Genomic DNA, 23352 nt, shown 5'->3' with positions numbered 1-23352 from the left:
TAACGAGGAAACCAGCAATAGAGATAGGCAGGAACGTAAGATGGTTGAAACAATAGGTAGAATACTGACCCCTACCACGAGGTACAGTTCTGAGTGGAGATCCCCCCCACCTGAGCAACCTGTAAATAAAGATATATATATATAGCACAAGCCCAGTCCAAATGTTCAATAGTCTTACTTCCTCCTATTAAGGTTTTACCCCGCCCAATGTACCTTGTGGAGTAGAGTTCTCCGACGATGTGTCGACCAATCCTTCTTGAGTGCCCTCCCTTTAAGGCGGGAGTCACGGGTCGTCGAACGTCCGACGGTGAACAGGGTGAACTACGGCAGGGAAGTGGCAGCTTCGGTGCTCGTCGACGACAGAGCGTTGGCGTCCTGCAAGGAAGAGGCGTGCGGGGCACCTCGGTGACGATTGTTCTGGACCGCAAAGAGATGATGAAGAACTGTGGCCCAGCAAGGGCGTCATGTCGTCGGCGTCTCTGTGGTCCTTAGGTGGTGGAAAACCCACCGGTGGATGCTCCTCGGTGCGTTGACGGTCAGGCCTTCTCCAGCGGGAGACAAGCGGGTGACGATGCAGACGAGAGCGTCCGATGATCAATGGAAGTTCTTAGGCAAACGGGAGCACGGCGGCTCCGGTCGGCGACGGCGGTCATCGACAGTGGCGGACAACAGTCCGAGTGCTTCTCCTTGGAGTTCCGCAGCAGTCCCCGTATCGGGTCGGCAGCCTGTCGAAGGTCTGTCTACTAGGGAGCGCTGGCAAAGATCAGCTGTGCACGATGGTCCCTCGTAGCTCGGGAAGAGGGCGCTTTACCAGGTCCTCTCTAGGTCAGTCCTTGGAGGCACAGCAGCTTTCAGATTGTGAAGGAGAGCAACAGCAATTCTTCTCGTCCAGCAGGGCTTCAAGGTCAAGCATCAGTTAATCCAGTTACTCGTCGTAGTGGACTTCAGCTTCTGAACACGATTCCTAGCAGTGAGAGGTCCCCAGATAAACTGTTGATCTCCCATTCATTCCGCTGGGTCACACTCAAGCATCCAATCACGACTACGGGCATTCATGGAGGCAGGCAGCCAATCAGGCACACGAGGTATTCAGGCCATTCACTTCTCTCCAGACACTCACAACAAGTTATGTGTATTGGGACAAGTACCGAGCCATTCAACACTCCAAGCTGCATTCATGCCGGTTTCGGGCAGGGGTGTCTCAGTCATTGTGTCAACCACCAAATACTAGACACCCACAACACAGAATGCATATTCGTCCACACTCTATTCACCCAGGACCCACCCACAGGAGGTACCCACAACATACATCACCGGGAAGGCTCCAGTTAGTCTGGCCGGGCCTTCACAACAACACCATATATGGCATTTCCACCCAACAGTCAGTCAGGAGGAAGGGACAGAGTCAGGGCTTCCCAGGACTTTGGGAAAACAAGGTAATGGGTAATAGAAAGCAAGAGGCCACCGGGGCCATCTTGTTTTCCATCAGGAATCAACGGATCCCAATGGCAGGGCCCGAGTATCCCAAAATGGAGGATACTCCGCGCACCTGTCAAATTCAGCATGGAGCTGCCACCAGCCCATACCCTGCTCTGCGGGCCACCCACAGGTGCCCAAAAACATACACTAGCGGCACAGGGTTGTACCCCCACCCATGGTTGCCATAAGGGTATCCCATGGGTCCGTTCACCAAACCAAAAGAGAGCTGCACCACCAGGAGTCCCACATGAACTCGTGCGTTGAAAACACGACAGAACACACGATAAAAAGCAGTAAAGGACAAGGATACAGAGGCCCTGTCCCTCCGATGCATTTCCAGCATCACACTCCCCCGGCGCACTTTCAAACTTTCATCGACGTAAAAAGAAACGCCCGGTGAGTTCTTTTTAGGGCACCCCGGCTGGGGGACTCCTTCCCGGGGTCTTCCCGGTCCGGGAGGAGCATCAAAATCTCTATTACCGGGGCTAGCCCTGAGGTGCCTTGCAGGCCTAAAAATTCTACCGGAGTTTTCTCCGAGGGCATCCGTAAGGGGCCTATTGATACCAGATTACATTCAGAGGCCCCTCCTGTGGGGGTTGTTTGTGGGCCCAGTTCGACTGAGGCATCGGGTACCGGAGCTAGCTTCGAAGTCTCCTTACTTGGAGCTTCCCGTAAAATCACTGGGGTACGCCCTGAGACCTCAGTTGAGGTTGTTGACACCGAACAAAATTTCGAGGCCCCTCGTGAGGGGGTTTTCACCGGACTCGGGTCCGAGGCCCGTCATTTAGAGGCTGAGGTGACCAACAGTTCTGAGAGACCGGTTAAGGTCTTGCAGGTGAGGTGTGTTCCTCATCGTTCCTGCTCTTGTGCTGAGGTCCTTCCTTTGAAGGCTAGTTTGGCTGTTACGATGTCACAGAAACATTCTAGGCCACACAGTACCGGCTCGGCCGAGTTTCCTTGTGCTAAGGCTAAAATGAAGACCCCTGACCCACCTGTGGGGACCCCTGCTTCACTTCCACGTGTGTCGCAGTTCTCAGGTGCCGACAAAATGGCGACCGTTCCCGCCAAGACCACGGTGGCCATTTTGGATACAACCCTTACAACTACGCCATCGGCCCTAGGCGTAGGGGGTACTTTGTCAGGTGAACATCGTTTTACTTGTGCACATCCGTTTCATCTAGTTTATGACTGGAACGCTTGGATGCCTCTACCGCACAAGGTCTCGCTGCCGGCGGCATCGGCGCCCTTGATTTATGTAGACAACAGTAGGGAAGGGCCCTCTTGGCAACCCTCTCCCTTGCGCCCCTGGAATTACACCCCTCATGAGAGGCCTCCTCCTTTCACGCATAAGTCATCGGCGGAGGACGCCTTTTACGGCAAGTTTCAAAAACTGATGCGTTCCGACCCCATGAAGGAGTACTTTCGAGGCTTGTTTAGGGAGATATGCCTGCCTGCGCCGACGGTCCCGGCTGTGGTTCCTGTGCCTCCGTTGGCGCCGCCTTTACCGGCTGCGCCTCCCTCTACTCTTCCACCCCCGCCTCCGTTGTCCCCAGTGGACAAGGCTGTTGTGGTGCTTGATGTGACTCAACCTGATCCGGACCTGTCGGACGATCTACAGGGAGATCAGGACAGCGAATACCAGCCCCGCTCTGTTAGAGCTTTTCATGATCGGGTGCTGGACATGATGTGTCTGTTAGATGTTCCAGTACCTGAGGCACCCGCTCCGCGGGAGGGCATGCTTTCAGGGGCGTTCACCTTATCTCCTTCAGGGCGTACTGGCTTGTTCTTGCAGAAGGACGTTTTGGCCGAGGTCCGTAAAGTTTGGGAGAAGCCACACTCTGGACTTTTTGTCAACAAGAAGATTGACGCGCGCTACAGGCTCCATTCTTCAAAAGAAGTGGCCTTGGCGTTACGTACGCCCCCCTCCTCCACGGTAGTGGCGGCAGCCACTTTGCAATCCAGACCTGCGCCATCCTCCTCTTCGACGGCTACACAGGTTCTGGCCAAGGAAGATAAGCTTCTTGATTCCCTTGGGAGGAAGATTTTCACTAACTCAGCTCTGTAGCTGCCTCAAGCCAATGCAGAACTGGTTTTAGCGGGGGCGAATATGAAAATGTGGAAAGGTCTGTGGAGTTTGAGGAGTTTATACCCGCTGAAAAGTTGGAAGATTCCAAAGCGGGGTTGTCAGATGCCAGAGAATTGGCGCAGGATCTCCTGGAGGCTGCAGTGCACCATGTCGACACCTCGGCCCTAGGCCTTATGCTTGGTGTGGATGCCTCTCGTTGAGCTTGGTTGCATGCCACCAAGTTCTCTAATGAGGTGCAGGATAAGGTTTTGGACCTGCCTTTCGATGGCAAGGAGCTCTTTCACTCCTCAACAGATGTGGAGCTGACAAAAACTAAGGACAGCACTCAGACTGCCAAGTCCTTGTCTGTCCTGGTTAAAACTCCTTTCAGGACACAGAGGTCGTTGTGAAACCCTCAGCCTTCCTCTGGTTTCAGTGTTTTTTTTAGATCGGAAATCCCGCAGGGTTGACACTCCTTCGGGAAACTCCTGCCGAAGGCAGCAGCTGAGTCGGTTTTTCTCCCGCTCCTCAGCCTCCTCCTCAGGTTCAGGTGGTGCTGCCACCGACAAACCAGCAAAATGAGGGTGGGAGGACGCATTGCGTCTCATTGGGAGGCATGGCAGACAATCACCGAGGACTGGTGGGTCTTGTCAGTCGCTCGGGCGGGCTTCTGCTTACCCCTTCCCCCTACTCTACACTTCAGTCCTCTCTTCCGGCAGTCGGGATCGCCCTCCCTCAGAGCTGAGATTCAGAAGTTGCTGGATCTCAGGGCGGTGGAACCCGTTCCTCTAGGGGAGCGAGGGGAGGGCTTCTATTCACAACTGTTTACAGTGCCCAAATCCAAACCAAGCTGGCTTGCGCACCAACCTTTCCCAGTTCAATCTCTCTCTACCCCAAGAGAGATTCAAGATGATCACGCCTGGTCAGATAAAGTCCTCTTTACAGAAGGGCGATTGGCTCAGCGTAGTGGACCTCCAGGATGCGTATATGCATTTCCTGATCTGGAATCTGCATTGGAGATACCTATGGTTTTCTGTGGGTGAGGAGCACTTCTAGTTCCGAGTTCTCCCTTTTGGCCTCAGCTCGGCACCGTGTGTCTTTACGAAGATGATGTCGGTTATCACAGCTTATCTTCGGCCACAGAGTATACATGTGTATCTGTATTTGGTCGATTGGCTGCTGCTCAGTCCTTGTCCGCTGAAAGCCTCGAGCAATCTTCAGTCTCTCCTCCAACTCCTGTTTCGCCTTGGGCTGTCTGCGAACGGGCGGAAATCTTCCATGATGTTCTCTCAGGACCTGACTTTCCTGGGTTTTCGTTGGAACACAATCGACTGCAGAGTTTACCTGACCGGGGACAGAATGGCGGATCTGTTGGCCACGTGTCAGATGTTTGGGCAGTCGGAGAGCATGTCGGCCTGGTGGTTCCAGAGGCTTCTGGGCCTCAGGCCTCATGGCCTCGTGTGTATTGGCTCTTCCCCTTGCTCGACTCAAGATGAGGCGGATGCAAATGGCTCTTCAGAGTTCTTGGCGTCAGGCTGTGGATCCTGATTCCAAGATAATATTGATTCCGGCTTTCATGAGAGCGGACCTGGTGTGGTGGTGGTCTTCAGCAACCTATTGGTGGGGGTGGGTTTCCAGGACCCTGCTCCGATGGTGACGATCACGACGGACTCCTCTCTTTTGGGGTGGGGTGCAACGTTGGATCTTCTTCAGGTCTCCGACCTCTGGTCGCCAGAAGACAAGTACCTTCATATAAATCCCAAATGTTGTGGGATCGCTATCAAATTGCGTGCGCTATTTTCCACTCTCGAACTTCAAAAAAATATATATAAGAAAGATGGGGTCGGCAGCAAGTGATATCACTCCCTCAAACTTCCCACAAAGTTTGTACAAAGTAGACAAGAGTTTCAGAGTTTGGGAGGATATCTCGCGCTCACACCAACAACTTTTTATGAGACCTATTATCACTGTTGGTAAAATTCCTCAGGATAGGTTCAAAAAAGTCTTCAAGTTACACAACGCTTGTCAATTCAATATATTTTAATTTATCTTCCAAAGTAAAGAACAGCCGACACGTGTTTCGACCCTTGGTCGTTATCAAGGCTGTACAGATTATTACATTCATTCAATATAACGAAAAAAGGAATAGAAAAGAGAAAATTCAAAAACCATACCATATGGTGCCAACATGTCAGTCAGGTTATGGGAAAATTCACGCCATAGTCAAGATATAAGATGAATATTCAAAGAAAAATAAACATAAAACAATAATTTAGTTTTTCCTCAAAAACATGTGTGTTCAACATAACATCCAGTTATCAACTGTTTTCACAATAAAACTCAACCCCAATATATTGGTTACACAGATTACTGATTATCACCCCGTGACACCATTCCAACATGACCAAAGAATATGTGAATATTCAAGATGCAACATTAGAAAATAGAATTGAAACTTACCCTCTCTGTCATTTAGTAATATCTTCCATCCCTATGTTGTAGACCCTTTAAATTAAATTTAATGGTATAGATTACATGAACGTTTTATCCCATATTATAGCATAGATTGAAATTTAGAATGTTCACCAACCTGAAAATCTATGTTCTTAGAATACCATATGTTCCAATAGTCTTTACATTCGAAATGTTTTAGGTCCAAAGTTGGCTTTCACCTATAAGAAATATGTATATTGTACTACGCTTCATAGGGTTAACTATAGATCCCCATATTAATCATTTCCATAGTTAAAAATACTCATCGGTCAATAAATCCCTCATGCCATTTAAATTATATTTTTGAACAAGAAAATATATAATATAATAATATTGCATTATGTTCAGTTCCCATATGCACATCATGAGTTAGTGAAGGACCTCCCTCAACCATTCCAAAAGGATGGTTCTGTTAAATAGAGTATATCCTGTTTAAAATACCATACCATACCCCTATTAGTATTCCAATTTTCCATGGGCTTACCTTTACATGGGCTGAATCCCAGAACCTCGTTATGCTAAGGGGATCCCACGAGTTTCCCCTTCCATTTAAATGTATTGACACTCACAGGATCGCGGGCCGCACCGCGATGACGTCACGCACGCGCAATGACGTCACACGCAAGCGCGCGCGACGGCGCCATACACACGCGCACTCAGCGTTATATGGGCATTATTACAGAGTCCCCTTATTAAGAAAGCATGATATATTGCCAATATATCTTATTCATTGGCTAGTGTCACTCAGTTACAGTTACCCAATACTTTAAATTGATAGGGCTATTTCAACTCGAATTTAACTTTCTGTAAATACAAAATAGTGCAATAAAACCACAACTAATTCTACAGTTACATCCTCATGATATGCATACGTCCACCAAACATATAGATCCCATTGTAACCCTTACATTATTTAAGTAATATAATTCATGAAAAATATTCTATTTTATTTCCATGGCTGTACTTTCACTAATGAGTACCTGAGATCATATGTTTTTTGATCCCATGTAACAATACTTTGGTAAGGCTGGAACGGCATCACAAGTTGTGATAATTACAATAGATGGCATTACCAATTATGCTGATTTCATTCATTGTAAATCAGAAAGGAAGAGGAATGTCAATCATGTTATTACTTCATAAGAAAACATGCATTTCATGGTCCTGGTTAAGACCGACTGTAGTACTTCTAAAATAACAAATTAGTTTGCTCTCTTGTTGCCTTAGTTTAAGCCTAAGATTACCACCCCGTTTACCCATCTTCACTTGCATGAGACCAATGAATCTAATATCTTCCTGGCTATCCAACTGATGTTGCAGCTGCCAATGAATGGACATTGGTGTCTTAGCATCACTACTCCTTAAACTGGCCAAATGTTCCCTTATTCGTATTCTCAATTTCCGAATAGTGCTGCCAATGTAAAGCTTACCACATATACAAATAATAGCATAAACAACAAAGCACGTTTTACAGTTAATAAACTGGTTAATCTTAATTGTCATTGCATTGTCATCTGTAAAGGAGTCACAATTAACATACGCATATTTGCACTGATTACAATTTCCACATTTAAAAAAACCCTTCTTTCCTTTTAGCCAAGTTCCTTCAGTACTGTCTGCCTGAACATCCAAAACGGAGGGACTCAACTTCTGTTTGATACTATGTGCTCTCGTGAAAGTAAATTTAGGTTTCTCAGTCAAAAAAGGTAACAGATCCTTATCGAGTCTCAAAATATCCCAGTGTCTAGATACCATTTTATAGAGTAAGGATGAGTCTTGCGAGAATTGAGTTATTATGGAAATACAATCACTCTCAGGTTTCTCTCTCACACGGTCACATAGAAGCTCCAGTTGACTACACTCTTTGTACTTATCTGCCGCTTTCTTTATACATTTCAGGTTATATCCTCTCTTTTGGAATCTTTGCGTAAGCAGGTCAGACTCCTTCTGATAATCCAAATCTAAACTGCAGTTTCGCCTGGCCCGATAAAATTCACCCACCGGGATATTATCAATTGTAGATCTCTGATGACTACTTTTTGCATACAGTATTGAGTTAACTTCTGTTGATTTACGATATGTTTGTGTTTCAATCTGCCCATTATTCACAAAAATATGCAGATCAAGAAAGTCAATGCTTTGTGTGCTTGCTAAACCTGTAAACCTAATACCAAATTTGTTGTTGTTAGTATGTAGCACAAAGGTGTCATATAGAGCAGGAGACCCTTTCCATACAATTAGAACATCATCTATATATCTTCTCCATGCTATTAGATTCGTTTGGAAGATCTCCTGATTGTAAATATGTGTTTCTTCAAATTGGGCCATAAACAAGTTCGCCAGAGATGGCGCAAATTTAGCACCCATGGCCACTCCCTTGGCCTGTGCATAATACTGTCCATTGAAAATGAATACATTAATTTGCAAAGTAAATTCAAGAAAACTCTTAAGCATTTGCATATGCTGCATATAAGAAGCAGAAGAATTCCCAAAGGTGTAGTCAATTGTTTGAACTGCTAGGTCATGATCTATACTAGTATAAAGCGCTGAAACATCGAGGGTAGCCAGAAGATAATCTGAATCCAAATATTGGGACATACCCTCCGTGACCCACCCTATCCCACTCATTATAGGTCTGACTGCTGGTAAAATTTCATAACTCTTGTGTATTTTGGGTAAAAAATACATAGTGGGCATGGTGGGTTCTGTATTGGTCAGGAAACTCGTGGGTCACAGAGGGTATGTCCCAATATTTGGATGAAGCTTTAAAACCTTATGTTCTCAAAATGAAATCTTATATCAGAGACAGTGCACATGTTTTGAAATTTTTCAAATCCTTGAAATGGGAATCAGATTATCTTTTGGCTACCCTCGATGTTTCAGCGCTTTATACTAGTATAGATCATGACCTAGCAGTTCAAACAATTGACTACACCTTTGGGAATTCTTCTGCTTCTTATATGCAGCATATGCAAATGCTTAAGAGTTTTCTTTAATTTACTTTGCAAAATAATGTATTCATTTTCAATGGACAGTATTATGCACAGGCCAAGGGAGTGGCCATGGGTGCTAAATTTGCGCCATCTCTGGCGAACTTGTTTATGGCCCAATTTGAAGAAACACATATTTACAATCAGGAGATCTTCCAAACGAATCTAATAGCATGGAGAAGATATATAGATGATGTTCTAATTTTATGGAAAGGGTCTCCTGCTCTATATGACACCTTTGTGCTACATACTAACAACAACAAATTTGGTATTAGGTTTACAGGTTTAGCAAGCACACAAAGCATTGACTTTCTTGATCTGCATATTTTTGTGAATAATGGGCAGATTGAAACACAAACATATCGTAAATCAACAGAAGTTAACTCAATACTGTATGCAAAAAGTAGTCATCAGAGATCTACAATTGATAATATCCCGGTGGGTGAATTTTATCGGGCCAGGCGAAACTGCAGTTTAGATTTGGATTATCAGAAGGAGTCTGACCTGCTTACGCAAAGATTCCAAAAGAGAGGATATAACCTGAAATGTATAAAGAAAGCGGCAGATAAGTACAAAGAGTGTAGTCAACTGGAGCTTCTATGTGACCGTGTGAGAGAGAAACCTGAGAGTGATTGTATTTCCATAATAACTCAATTCTCGCAAGACTCATCCTTACTCTATAAAATGGTATCTAGACACTGGGATATTTTGAGACTCGATAAGGATCTGTTACCTTTTTTGACTGAGAAACCTAAATTTACTTTCACGAGAGCACATAGTATCAAAAAGAAGTTGAGTCCCTCCTTTTTGGATGTTCAGGCAGACAGTACTGAAGGAACTTGGCTAAAAGGAAAGAAGGGTTTTTTTAAATGTGGAAATTGTAATCAGTGCAAATATGCGTATGTTAATTGTGACTCCTTTACAGATGACAATGCAATGACAATTAAGATTAACCAGTTTATTAACTGTAAAACGTGCTTTGTTGTTTATGCTATTATTTGTATATGTGGTAAGCTTTACATTGGCAGCACTATTCGGCAATTGAGAATACGAATAAGGGAACATTTGGCCAGTTTAAGGAGTAGTGATGCTAAGACACCAATGTCCATTCATTGGCAGCTGCAACATCAGATGGATAGCCAGGAAGATATTAGATTCATTGGTCTCATGCAAGTGAAGATGGGTAAACGGGGTGGTAATCTTAGGCTTAAACTTAGGCAACAAGAGAGCAAACTAATTTGTTATTTTAGAAGTACTACAGTCGGTCTTAACCAGGACCATGAAATGCATGTTTTCTTATGAAGTAATAACATGATTGACATTCCTCTTCCTTTCTGATTTACAATGAATGAAATCAGCATAATTGGTAATGCCATCTATTGTAATTATCACAACTTGTGATGCCGTTCCAGCCTTACCAAAGTATTGTTACATGGGATCAAAAAACATAGGATCTCAGGTACTCATTAGTGAAAGTACAGCCATGGAAATAAAATAGAATATTTTTCATGAATTATATTACTTAAATAATTTAAGGGTTACAATGGGATCTATATGTTTGGTGGACGTATGCATATCATGAGGATGTAACTGTAGAATTAGTTGTGGTTTTATTGCACTATTTTGTATTTACAGAAAGTTAAATTCGAGTTGAAATAGCCCTATCAATTTAAAGTATTGGGTAACTGTAACTGAGTGACACTAGCCAATGAATAAGATATATTGGCAATATATCATGCTTTCTTAATAAGGGGACTCTGTAATAATGCCCATATAACGCTGAGTGCGCGTGTGTATGGCGCCGTCGCGCGCGCTTGCGTGTGACGTCATTGCGCGTGCGTGCGCGTGACGTCATCGCGCGCGCGTGACGTCATCGCGCGTGCGTGCGCGTGACGTCATCGCGGTGCGGCCCGCGATCCTGTGAGTGTCAATACATTTAAATGGAAGGGGAAACTCGTGGGATCCCCTTAGCATAACGAGGTTCTGGGATTCAGCCCATGTAAAGGTAAGCCCATGGAAAATTGGAATACTAATAGGGGTATGGTATGGTATTTTAAACAGGATATACTCTATTTAACAGAACCATCCTTTTGGAATGGTTGAGGGAGGTCCTTCACTAACTCATGATGTGCATGTGGGAACTGAACATAATGCAATATTATTATATTATATATTTTCTTGTTCAAAAATATAATTTAAATGGCATGAGGGATTTATTGACCGATGAGTATTTTTAACTATGGAAATGATTAATATGGGGATCTATAGTTAACCCTATGAAGCGTAGTACAATATACATATTTCTTATAGGTTAAAGCCAACTTTGGACCTAAAACATTTCGAATGTAAAGACTATTGGAACATATGGTATTCTAAGAACATAGATTTTCAGGTTGGTGAACATTCTAAATTTCAATCTATGTTATAATATGGGATAAAACGTTCATGTAATCTATACCATTAAATTTAATTTAAAGGGTCTACAACATAGGGATGGAAGATATTACTAAATGACATAGAGAGGGTAAGTTTCAATTCTATTTTCTAATGTTGCATCTTGAATATTCACATATTCTTTGGTCATGTTGGAATGGTGTCACGGGGTGATAATCAGTAATCTGTGTAACCAATATATTGGGGTTGAGTTTTATTGTGAAAACAGTTGATAACTGGATGTTATGTTGAACACACATGTTTTTGAGGAAAAACTAAATTATTGTTTTATGTTTATTTTTCTTTGAATATTCATCTTATATCTTGACTATGGCGGGAATTTTCCCATAACCTGACTGACATGTTGGCACCATATGGTATGGTTTTTGAATTTTCTCTTTTCTATTCCTTTTTTCGTTATATTGAATGAATGTAATAATCTGTACAGCCTTGATAACGACCAAGGGTCGAAACACGTGTCGGCTGTTCTTTACTTTGGAAGATAAATTAAAATATATTGAATTGACAAGCGTTGTGTAACTTGAAGACTTTTTTGAACCTATCCTGAGGAATTTTACCAACAGTGATAATAGGTCTCATAAAAAGTTGTTGGTGTGAGCGCGAGATATCCTCCCGAACTCTGAAACTCTTGCCTTCATATAAATCGTCTGGCGCTTCTGGCGATTTTTCTGGCACTCAAGGCTTTCAGGCCATCTTCGCCAACAAAGTGGTTCGTGTCCCCACGGACAATGTGGTGTCCATGCTTTACATCAACAAGCAGGGGGGCACCAAGTCTCCTCCTCTTGTAGATCTGGCCATTCAAGTTTGGGAATGGGCGGTTCAGCATGGTGTCTGGCTGGTATCAGTGCACATCCCGGGCCAGCTGAACGTCACAGCAGATGCCCTCAGCTGGCAAACAATGGTCAGCTACGAGTGGGAATTGAAAGCGGAGGTCCTCTTGCAGATATTCCTGTGCTGGGGCACCCCGCAGGTGGACCTCTTCGTGACATCGGCAAACAAGAAACTTCCTCTCTATGCCTCCAGACACGGGCTGGGAGCTTCCTATCTGGAAGATGCTCTGAAGATTCCATGGCACAACATGAGGGCCTATGCTTTCCCGTCTCTGCCTCTGATACATCGGACGATTTGCAAGCTGAAGAACACAGTGAATTGTTCTCTTCTGCTCATAGCTCTGTGGTGGCCGGCCAGGTTCTGGTTTTCAGAGCTTCAATATCTGTCGGTGTGTGCACCAATCAGGCTTCTGCTAGTTCCCGATCTGCTTCACCAGAGAGATCGACAGCTGTGGCACCCCTCCCCACAATCGTTCAGCTTGGCGGCATGGTGCCTGAGTTCAGATCTCTAGGACATCTCAACCTGTCTGCTGACAACATGAGCATAATCCAGGCAGCCAGGAAGCCTTCTATGAGGTCACAGTATAAGAGCAAGTGGCTTCGGTTTTGTCACTGTTGCTTAGCCAAACAGCTGGACCACAGGGTGGCTACGATTGACACAGTGTTGTCCTTCGTCTCTCATCTTGCAGAGTCGGGCATTCATGTTCTGTCATGCAGTACTTATCTTTCGGCTATGGCCGCCTACCTATCCACGGATCAGTGCTCTTTCTCACTGTCGAACCCAGAGATTAAACAGCACTTTGCAGGTTTTATGCGTCTTTTTCTTCCTGCTCGCAAACCGCATCAGATGTGGGATCTGAATGTGGTTCTTACGGCCTTGTGCCATAAGTCTTTTGAACCAATGGCTATGGTAGATCTTAAAGGGATGGTCTAGTAAAAACTTTTATTTAAAAAAATAGATAGGCCACATAAAAAATACTAGCATTCTCCGTTTTAAAACTTCCTATGTAAAATTTTGAGCTATTCAAGCTCAAAATTTGCAAAAGCAAGCACAGGGGCGCAGCCATTTTGTGAAATGGAGGCCATCCTGTGCTGGCTTTTGCGGCACTAATGAAGGAAAAGCCAGCCAGGTGTAGTAAACAAAGGCTACCGCTGGGTGGCTTTCCCTTCATTAGTGCTGTAGGCGGAGGACGGGGACCGGAGACCAGAGCAGGAAAGCTGCAGCTGAATCTCGGTAAGTGCTATTTATTTTTTTTACAAAAAATAAGCACTAGCTGCGGTTTTTTTTCTAAGTTTTCCGGGCTGGAGGAGCCCGTAAAACTTAGAAATAAAACCGCAGCTTTAAAAACGTATTTATGTTTGCGGTCGCTTTTGAAGCGACCGCAAACATAAATACAACGTTATTGTGTTGGAAAACGCTGCGGTTTTTCTTTCCAAGTTTCTCAGGCTCCTCCGGCTCGGAGGAGCCTGAGAAACTTGGAAAGAAAAACCGCAGCGTTTTCCAACACAACCGCGTTGTTTCTGCCTGAATCTGCTTTACCATTTGGGGCTCTCGGGCTCCCCGTGGGGAGCCCGAGAGCCCCAAATCGTAAAGCAGATTCAGGCAGAAACAACGCAGCATTGCGGAAAACAACCGCGTTGTTTCCGCCTGAATCTGCTTTCCCACGGGGAGCCCGAGAGCCCCAAATGGAAAAGCAGATTCAGGCAGAAACAACGCGGCATTGCGGAAAACAACCGCGTTGTTTCTACCTGAATCTGCTTTCCCATTTGGGGCTCTCGGGCTCCCCACGGGGAGCCCGAGAGCCCCAAATGGGAAAGCAGATTTAGGCAGACAACGCAGCATTTAGCATTTCCCATTTGGGTCTCTCGGGCTGCATGTAGAAACACTACGCGGCATGTAAACATAACTGCGTGTGTTTCTGCCTGCTGTGGCTTTCACTCTGGGTCTCCGGTGCTCCCCTGGGAGCACCGGAGACACAAAGTGATAGCCACAGCAGGCAGAAACACACGCGGTTGTGTTGGAAAACGCTGCGGTTTTTCTTTCCAAGTTTCTCAGGCTCCTCCGAGCCGGAGGAGCCTGAGAAACTTGGAAAGAAAAACCTCAGCGTTTTCCAACACAATAACGTTGTATTTATGTTTGCGGTCGCTTCAAAAGCGACCGCAAACATAAATACAGCGTTTTTAAAGCTGCGGTTTTATTTCTAAGTTTTCCGGGCTCCTCCAGCCCGGAAAACTTAGAAAAAAAACACAGCTAGTGCTTATTTTTTGTAAAAAAAATAAATAGCACTTACCGAGATTCAGCTGCAGCTTTCCTGCTCTGGTCTCCGGTCCCCGTCCTCCGCCTACAGCACTAATGATGGGAAAGCCACCCAGCGGTAGCCTTTGTTTACTACAGCTGGCTGGCTGGCTTTTCCTTCATTAGTGCCGCAAAAGCAAAAGCCAGCACAGGGGGGCCTCCATTTCACAAAATGGCTGCGCCCCCTGTGCTTGCTTTTGCGAATTTTTAGCTTGAATAGCTCAAAATTTTACATAGGAAGTTTTAAAACGGAGAATGCTAGTATTTTTATTTTTATGTGGCCTATCTATTTTTTAAATAAAATTTTTTACTAGACCATCCCTTTAAGTACCTTTCATGGAAGGTGGCTTTCTTGGTCGCCGTGACCTCGGCAAGGCGAGTGAGTGAGCTCCAAACTTCGTCGGTGGAGCATCCTTTCTTGGTTTTCCACAAGGATAAGGTTGTCCTTGGGACGAATCCTTCTTTCTTGCCAAAGGTGGTTTCTGATTTCCATCTAAATCGGTCAATCTCGCTGCCTGTCTTCTTTCCAAACACGGCTTTGGAAGCTGAGAGGGTTTTGCATTGCCTGGATGTTAGAAGAGCTCTTAAGTTCTATCTAGACAGAACTTCTGTACTTAGGAGTTCCTTTTAACTTTTGGTAACCTTTGGTAACCAGCAGGGCAAGCAGGCCTCCAAAGCTACTATCTCCAGATGGATTGCGGCCTATATTACAGAGTTTTACACTGTACAAGGTCTACAGCCTCCTAAAGGGATTCATGCTCATCTGGTACGGGGCAAGGCAGCTGCTGTTGCCTTTCAAAAGTATGTCCCCTGGGAGACCATTGCGAAAGCGGCTACTTGGGCCTCCCTATCGGCTTTTTGTAAACATTACTGCTTGGACTTGAGCTCCAGATCTGATGCTCAGTTTTCAGTAAGGGGGTTTCCATCCACCCGTAGTTCCTGTGAGGAGTGCTTGGGAATCTCCCATAAGTATGGAGGAAAGGGGACGGGACGTAGGAGTATTACCAGGTTACTCACCGTAGTGGCCACCTTACTCCTAGTCCATAGTCCCCTTTCCTCTATACGCCCGCCCGCCGTCCCCCCTAATAAGGTTCCTCTATTATTTCTTAGAGGTCTCTGACCTGGCGAAAGGAATGATGGGCAATGTGCTGGGCGGAGCTAAGAAGGATGGGGTTACGGCCGCGTGCAGTACCCCGCGTAAAAAGAGAGGAAGGACACATTTGTGAAAAATGTGATGCTTTTTACAAAGTGCTCCGGTCCTGTCCCACAGGACGGAGGAATGTCCCATAAGTATGGAGGAAAGGCGACTATGGACTAGGAGTAAGGTGGTCACTATGGTGAGTAACCTCGTAATTCTGAAATGCATGGCAAATAATACCAAGTACTTCGCGTGCAGGCAAAGGTTTAAGGCACTGCTGCGGTTTGCATACAAATGGAAACATACGTTGTATGACTTTGAGAAAGTCGCTTAGTTGGATTACTCCTTAGTTGCATAACTAATGTTATGACTGCTTGGAGTGCTTATATTGGGAGATTAAAAAAAGGGGGGGGTTGTGTAGAGGTTAATATTTTGTGGGTTTTAATACTTTTGGTCTAGGTAGTTTTTATTCCGGAACACACAATGATTTGTTCTTTCTTGCATCGATAAACAAAATGTCACTAAAAAGATTCAACTGTATAGACTAGAGGGGGCGTGGCCAGGCAGCCATGGAGTAGGCTGCATCTTCATTGAGCTCCGAGATCCGTTTAGACGATCCTGGAAACGCGAGCTAAATGGCAGAGGACCGTCACACCAAAACAACTATATGGATGAGTGAAGGGACAGGGAGAAAGATGCGCGCATCGACGACTAAATCGCACCACGCAAACAGAAGATCTGCCGTGTGGAGCCCAGCAGCGTGAAGAACGGTGACAGATGCAAGATGGCGGCGGCGCCGTAACAAAGGGCCCCGAATCGGCTGCGGACCGAGGATTAACGAGGCTGCGGACGGCACTGCATATGCTTATGGAAGAAGGCAGACGTGCGGCTGAGTGATCTGGATACCACAGTGCATGAGCCCGGAATCATACACCGGTGGAGAGCCCTGCAGGGAGGAGTTCGGGAGCGGGATCGCACAGCGAGGTGGCCCGTTGCCATGCGCGCACCGAGTAAGCTGCAGTCCCGGCACCCAAGGAGATCGGGAGGCGCGGGAACACATCGCGGGTGCCCTTCCCCCTCGGAATAGGAGCAGCAGCGTGTGTACGCGCTGGGAGAGCGTTGCCAGCAAAGGGACACCCGCGCGAGCGGGCGATAGTTGCGTACGGGGGAGGTGCGCTCACAGGGGGCCCCAGTGTGAGCATAAACGGGCCAGGTGGAAAGAGTGCTGGAAGCTGCCTGGAATCTGCGAATACAGCAACGACCCCTGGGAGAGGGGGGGGCAAACAAAACCCCACACATCACGTGTCATATCTTAGTGATCACTGCAGAAAATCAATAACATTCAACTAAAGCCTGAAAGCAGGTTAACCTAACAAGGAGTGGGAAACCGCCTCTGAATACAGATGGGAAACAACGGCTGCAACTGGTGGTGTGCCTCCCCCCACCCCCTGCTGTGTTTGACCAAGGAAGAGAACTCCTGGTGGGGTGGACAATGTGGTGTAGGGCTCCTTCCCCGGGATACTGAGTCCGCTGCAAAGATCAGTTGAGGTGACCCCATGTTGCATATATTGGCCAGCGGAACGCATTAACTGAGGAACTGAATGAATAGGCCCCAATGGGAGCGCTGTTGCGCCTCTGGCACCAATGAGGAACGAATAAGGGAAGCCGTTGGCACCACGAAAAGCTAGGATGACCAGTGGGCCTATGAGAAGCACAAGAGGCGAATAGTGGCCGTCACCAAGCAAAGCAAGGCGCGCACAACGGGTTTGAGAGGCCGGGGACACAGTCGGTGGTGCGTTGCACATAAGGAGACTGGAGGCCAAGTGACTATACCAAGGGTGAGTGTGGTCTCTAGGAAGCAGTGAGACGTTTGATACGTGGGAGGGCACAACCCACTCTGAACTTGGAGCTTAGTAAACACAAGCGAACGCTAGGGCTCCTCTAAGACGGCTAGCCCGTACCTGGGGAGGTACATTGGTGCTGTGTCTATATAAAAAAGTGGGTTTGCACATCTGTGGCCAGTCAACCTCGTGTGCATAACTGAGGCTTCAAGATGACGGGGCGAGGGGCAGTGAGTAAAAACAAGAATAAGCAATCCACGATGGAGGCATTTGCCAAAACGCAACAATTTCCAGCGGCCGTAACGTCTAAAGTCCTGATAGCATCGGGGGAGAGCGCTGCAGCGACTGACAATCATCAGATACTAGCGGCCATAACGGAGCTGCAAGATTCATGGGGGACAGCAATGTCGGACCTACGCACTTCCCTGGAGGCTAAAATAGATGGAGTAAGCATAGAAGTTACCCTGCTGAGGCAAGACGTCAGAGGGCTGGCGGAAAGAACGAGCAGCCTTGAAACTGCGGTGAAGACCGACACCAGCACCAGCAACGTAAATGAGATCCACGTACTCAAACAACAGGTAGCTAATCTGGAGACTCGGGCGGAGGAGGCAGAAGGGAGAGCGAGGAGAAACAATATTCGTGTGGTGGGACTGCCGGAGGGAGAGGAGGGACAGGACCCGACAGACTACATTGAGAATCTACTCTTACAAGAAATAGGAGCTGAAAAACTCTTGCAGGGTTTTGCAGTGGAGCGCACACGCAGAGCCCTTATGAGGAAGCCTAGGCCCGGGGCCCCTCCCCGAGCGATCATTGTCAAAATACTGAATTATAGAGATCGCGAGAAGATACTGTAGTACTTTCGAAAAGGAGGGACCATTGACAGGGCCTCGAACGTCGTTACGGCGTATCCTGATTATACAATGCTGGTCCAGAGGCAATGGTACAGCTACGTGACAATTAAAAGGAGGCTACGTGCGGCTGGTATAAAATACATGCTTCTGTACCCTGCGAGATTGAAGGTGGTGTACAAGAGCAAAATGTTTTTTTTTGATTCTCCAGAAGAGGCAACAACATGGCTGGACCTGCAGGGCTGCCCAGCACAAGACTTGGAGCGGGCGCAAGAGGAACACGATAAATAACTGGTACACTCTATGCATGCTTATAAGGCGCGGCGGGAGCACCTCAGTGGTGCATAGACGAAGACTGATATTGTTGGGTGGGACCAAATATGGCTGACATACTGTTGAGATACTATTGTCCCGAACGAACTTTAAGGACTGGAATATAGCAATAAGTTAATGTACATAAATTGTGTAGCTATGCGTACTTAGACTGAAGCGAGTAGGAGCGGCAATGGGAAGCACCCTATCCCCCGATTTATAGTTGTAGTAGTAGTAGGCCATCCACTAGGGCGACCTCACCCTGCAGAGCTTCGAGTACAGGCAAAGGCCGGAAAGGGCTAGATGCGGGGGAGCCTGAGATCCAGGGATGGAGCTGGGCAACAGTTAAGGGGAGTGAAGTTGGGGCGGGGTTGGGAGGCGGGAGGGGGGGTGTGGGGAGTTTGGGGTGTTTTTGGTTAAGGGGAGTTCAATATTGAGTACCGAGTATATGCGGATTAGAATGGAATTTAGTGGCAGACTGCACCTGTGGGAGGTGGAATGGAATTCGATCAAGCCATGGCTTCATCGAATTCCATTAAATAGTCACATGGAATGTACGGGTGTTCAACAGCTACTTATAGAGGAACAAAGTTATTTTGTACTTGCGTAGGCAAAAAATAGATATTGCACTGTTGCAGGAAACCCACCTCACACGAGAAAGAATGGATAAAATAGCTGGGAAATGGAAGGAAGTGATGGTGGGCTCATCATACTCTGCTTATGCGAGAGGAGTGCTTATTTGGGTGGCGCCACATGTTCCTTTCCAACGATTGCAAGTGATAGCTGAGACGGACGGTAGATTGGTAATATTGAGGGGACTGGTGGAAAATAGGGAGATAAGCATAGTCAATACGTACGCCCGAACCAGAACACAGCGGCGTACTTAAGAACATTATGTAATAGTGTGAGCGCATGTATGGGAACCGCGGTGATCTGGGGAGGGGACTTCAACTGTGTACTGAACCCAAGGGTGGACAGATCGGATGGGAAAATGGATAGGCCGGCCCCTGCGGCCAAGGCGCTACAGGCATTGTTGACGGACTTTGGCCTGGAAGATGCATGGAGAGTGAACCACCCCCAGGAGAGACAATACTCACACTATTCTGCCCCATAGCGGTTATCCACGAGATTAGGCGATGTCTTTACCTCACCTGAAATGTTAGCGGAAATCGCGCAGATAGAGTACAAGGCTAGGGTCCTTTTGGACCACTCGCCCCTGATTCTTGTATGGCAATACTGCCCCCCAAGAGCGAGGATCCCGACATGGCGTCTCCGAGCGGAAGCGCTGAGACCCCTTCTTTAGGGAAGACTTCAGGGAGGAGATTGTAAATTATTTCAAAACAAACACTGGGAGCGTGGACTCAGCGGGTACGTTATGGGAGGCCTTTAAAGTAGTGATGAGCGGAGTAGCCATAGCAAAATCCAAGGGCCTACAAGGTGGGATTCTAGCTGACCTATGGGAGACGGAAGGGAAACTGGAGGAGGATTTGAGGGGTGGGGATGATACAGCAGAGAAGGTGGAATTGACGCTCAAGCTACAACAAAAATGCGCAGAATACTGGGATAGATTATGTAACCTCAATTATAAAAGATATGTAGAGAGACAGCATGCGGGTGGGGATAAGCCGGGAAGACTTTTGGCGTGGCTATACAAGAGTCAAACTCCCAGAGTTATAATCAGGACCATAGAGAGAGAGGACAGTAGCGTAGCAGACACCCAAGAGGGAGTCAATCAAACATTTATGGACTATTATAGGGTATTATTTGGAGAAGATGGTGGAAGTAATTGTGCCATGATAAGAGAAGCGTTAGAGGACATAGGGTTGCCTAAGATAAGTGAGGAGGAAAGTGAGGAACTGGATGCACCGATTACCTTAGGAGAGCTAGGGGAAGTGGTGAGGCAGCTACCCACTAGCAAGACCCCAGGGACCGATGGACTCCCGAGTGAGTTTTATAAAGTGTACATGGAGGAGGTCCTTCCCCCATTGCTAGAAATGCTAAACGAAGCATTTGAGACGGGATGTTTGCCCGAATCATTGAGAGAGGCTGTCATAATACCGCTCCCCAAGCCCAACAAACCCGGGCACAGTTGCGGCTCCTACAGACCCTTGTCGATGCTGAATCAAGACAGCAAGATATTGACAGCCGTCCTAGCAAATATACTGAAGAAGGTCATTAGCAAACTAATACACCCAGATCAGACGGGCTATGTCCCAAACAGAAATATTACCAATAATCATAGGTGGCTCCATAGAATTGTTGAGAGTGGTGGTGAAAATGATGAGGATATGGCGGTCGTGTCTCTGGACGTAATTAAAGCCTTTGATTCAGTCAAATGGCCATGGCTGCTGGCAGCCCTGGAGTGTTATGGATTAGGACCTGGATATGTAAGGTGGGCAAAGATATTGTATATCGAACCAATGGCTAGGGTTAAGACGTGGTCTGTGATATCGGGCAGATGGCAGCTTAGCAGGGGCACCAGGCAGGGATGTCCGTGGTCCCCTATGCTCTACATATTGGCCCTGGAAACTCTTGCAATATACTTGAGACAGCAATATGATACCATAGGCATTGAGGTAGAGGGTGAGAGACATCTGATTTCCCTGTACGCTGATGACATGTTGCTGTATTTGTGATACCCAGAACCGAACCACCAGTACATCTTAGAAGTGATGGAGAGATTCGCTGGGTTGTCTGGTATAGCGGTGAACCCCTAGAGGTCCAGCATGTTCCCATTGGAGAGGTACATAGGGATCCCAGTGGAGCGATTGTCCGTATTACAGGTACCATGGGCGGTCAGTACATTTCGGTATCTGGGGATCAACATATACCATAATGTGGAAGAAGAGCATAGGTGTAACACAGAAGTAGCTATTACAAGAATTGAGAAGTGTATGCAATTCTGGGCCAGGTTACCATTAGCAATGATGGGCCGGGGAGCAATGCTAAAGATGGTGGTACTGCCACGGCTTTTGCACTATTTTGGGAATATACCGTATCTGAGCCCTAAGAAGTTCTTCACCAAACTTAATAGCAAGTGTAGGGATTTTTTGTGGCATGGCACGCGAAATAGAGTGGCGTTATGGAAGCTACAGAACTTCCATGACAAAGGCGGGATAAAACTACCCAATTATGAGGTGTACTATGTGGCAAGTCAGTTGCAATATGTTGCCAAATGGCTTTCTGATGAGGAAACCTCGGAATCTAGGCTGTTTGGGCGAGACTGTGCACCGTTCTACTTGAAAGAAATGATGTGGGCGCCCTAAAATGCTGCTATTAGGGAGGAATATATGGCGCAGGGCATGTCAGATGATGGGGAACCCGTCTCCATGCTCTCCGCAGGTACCACTGGTTGTATTAACAGGGGCAGATGTGCAGCTAAGAATGGCATTCAGGAGCCACTGCGAACCGGTCGGGGTGGCAACAATGGGAGACATCTGGCGGGAGGGCTCTGGTATTACCTTCGAGGAGCTGCAAGAGGAAACTGGGTTGCACGAGGGACAGTTCATAACATATTACAGAATGGTGCAGCGAATTAAGAGCACATGGCCTGAAACAGTGTTGGAAGAGGAACCAGATGCCATCATAGATACGATATATGACATAGCAGAAGGGGGTCATGATATTTCCAGAATATATGAAATGTTGATGTCTAAAGTGGGGAAGGAAGTCACGCAGCTGAGGAAGGACTGGGAAACAGAAGTTGGTGCCCCGATGACAGATGGGATGTGGGAAAGGGCACAGGGGTATCATAAGAAGGTGTCTAGGAATGCAAAACTGAAACAGTTGCAACTATATGTTACGCATAGGGCATACATGACACCTGGGAGGATATCGAGGTTTGAGAACGCAGGACGGCAGGTATGCCCCAAATGTGATGAGGAGAAGGCGGGCATGGTTCCTATGTTCTGGTCATGCCCGGTCATTGAACGCTTCTGGAGTGCAGTAAAAGAGAAGCTGGAGAAAAAGGGAGTTAAGATCGTAGTTGACACAGTGTGGGCCTGTTTGTTGGGGGAGTTCCCAAGATCACGGAAGCTCAAGCATGTGAGTAAACTGAAGGACTTGGCTTATGTGCTTGCAAAAAGGAGAATTGCCATGGGCTGGAAGTCCAGCCATGTGCCAAATGTGGAGATGTGGTGGAGGGATTTACAAAAATGGGCCGAGGCAGAAACCATGGTGTGGCAAGAGGCTAGTAACGCAGGGGGGGGAGAGGAGACTGAGTCCCTGATGGCCTGGAAACTTTTGATAGCCGAGTTGTTTGGGTCAATTATGGATGTGGCAGACGCTGTAGAAGGGGAGGCCGTGCCACAGGATGCAGAAACTGAATGTTAAATGACATAGACTTGTATGGGGGGGGGGGAATGGGAAGCAGCGACTAGAAATTATGGAAGTATAATGAATATGTCGAAGGTTGCACTGCTTGTTTGGTTTGTATTGTTTTGTTGTGTGAATAAGTTAATAAAAAGTTTAAAAAAAACAAAACTATATAGACTAGATTAGCTATATTTTTACGACTGTGCCATTGTTGTTAATGGCATATATGTTCTATCCTCCACCTCTCTAAACACACATTCAAATTCTTTGTACACTGGTTATTAGTAAAGGT

At 46.6% G+C, this 23352-nt stretch overlaps 1 protein-coding gene across 4 annotated transcripts in view; it reads left to right on the top strand.

Annotated features, from left to right (window-relative positions):
- Window positions 1-23352, top strand: part of ZNF143 (zinc finger protein 143) — a 1779064-nt gene that overhangs the window by 1449659 nt on the left and 306053 nt on the right. The gene's annotated exons all lie outside the window — the stretch shown is intronic.

Source organism: Ambystoma mexicanum, chromosome 11, assembly GCF_040938575.1.
Source record: "Ambystoma mexicanum isolate Mex_15411 chromosome 11, UKY_AmexF1_1, whole genome shotgun sequence".
NCBI classification, from domain to species: domain Eukaryota; kingdom Metazoa; phylum Chordata; class Amphibia; order Caudata; family Ambystomatidae; genus Ambystoma; species Ambystoma mexicanum.
Note: the sequence above shows the minus strand (reverse complement) of the source record. Positions and strands in the feature narration are given on the sequence as shown.